The sequence below is a fragment of the Dasypus novemcinctus genome, chromosome 16, assembly GCF_030445035.2.
Source record: "Dasypus novemcinctus isolate mDasNov1 chromosome 16, mDasNov1.1.hap2, whole genome shotgun sequence".
Lineage (NCBI taxonomy): Eukaryota > Metazoa > Chordata > Mammalia > Cingulata > Dasypodidae > Dasypus > Dasypus novemcinctus.
In genome coordinates, this window is record NC_080688.1 from 49,968,604 (window position 1) to 49,969,775 (window position 1,172).

General features: G+C 37.9%; 1 non-coding gene across 1 annotated transcript; it reads right to left on the reverse strand.

Moving 5' to 3' along the window:
• Positions 1-832: 832 nt before the first annotated feature.
• Positions 833-972, reverse strand: LOC111766042 (small nucleolar RNA SNORA7). Its single transcript, XR_002798208.1, has one exon. It is a non-coding gene; the product is annotated as a small nucleolar RNA SNORA7 (small nucleolar RNA).
• Positions 973-1,172: the final 200 nt, after the last annotated feature.

The following is a 1,172-nucleotide window of genomic DNA, read 5'->3' on the forward strand; positions in this document are numbered from 1 at the left end:
TTGAAATGTCTTTCCTTTGAAGGCTTAAAACATTTGCTGAATTATAAAGAAATGAAGAGTAAAAAACCCATAGAGAATATACTGTTTAGATACATTGTATTCCATTAGTCTTTTTTAGAGAGAATTGCTTGTTTTAAGGTAGCTTATATTTTATAAATTAAACATAGGACTTTAATTAAACATCTCTAGGAGTCAAAGACTAATTGGCAGTCAAGATTTTAAGTGACAATTTTAGTAGACTATAACTAGAAATTCATTACTTTAGGCCCTTTATTGTTAAGTCTCACTGTGTTGGTCTTTTTTGTTTTTTTAATTGTTACGGTTTTCACACAAATAAAACTTGTAAATAAACTGTATATTCATTTTCCTCACTGCACAGCCGGGCATTGGGATTGGTGGCTGTAATGGCCAGCGGCACTGCTCTTTCCATGATGGCTTTGCAGTTCTTGGAAGAAACATTTAGAGCAATCTCAGCACAGTAAGATTTGTTGCACATCAGCAGCACTTCCAGCTCCTTGACATTGCAGACTGGTACTGTAAGAAGCCATTGGGCAGTATGTGTTTTTTTTCTTTTTGCTTTCATAACAAATGTTGGGCATCAAGATCTGGCCCTTGAATCTTCTACACACCCTGTTGTCACTGCCTCTGGGTTTGCACCTGTTAAGCTTAATTTTGATGTACCTGTCTGACAGGTGCCAGAACTTCTTAGTCCTCTTTTTGAAGGTCTTGGGCTTCAGGAGGGATCTGAGGGCAGCCATGATGCCTTCAAGAAAGAGGTGGAACCATGTCTAAGAAGAGTCCTGGAAGAAGGCTTTCCTGCCTGGTGCTTGAACACTGTTGCAGAGTATCTTCCAATCACCAGCTACTGAGTAAACTGGGAATGGAGTGGGCATCTCTGCTGGGCTTGCTGTCCCTTCTATCTCCAAAGCTGGTAGAATACTAGCCATTCTCCAGACATGATCATGGGAGGTCTGTGTTGGTCTTAACAAAGCTTTATGCATATGATTATGGTCATTTGCCCCTGTCTGAATGATCATATGCTTGAAAATTTTAAAGAAATTTTGAATTTTGCACTTTTCTCAGCTAAGTTAGTATTTTCATATAATGACAACTATAAATAAGCAGTAGGTTAATATCTAAGGAAACATTACTATTCTTCAGGAAAAAAACTA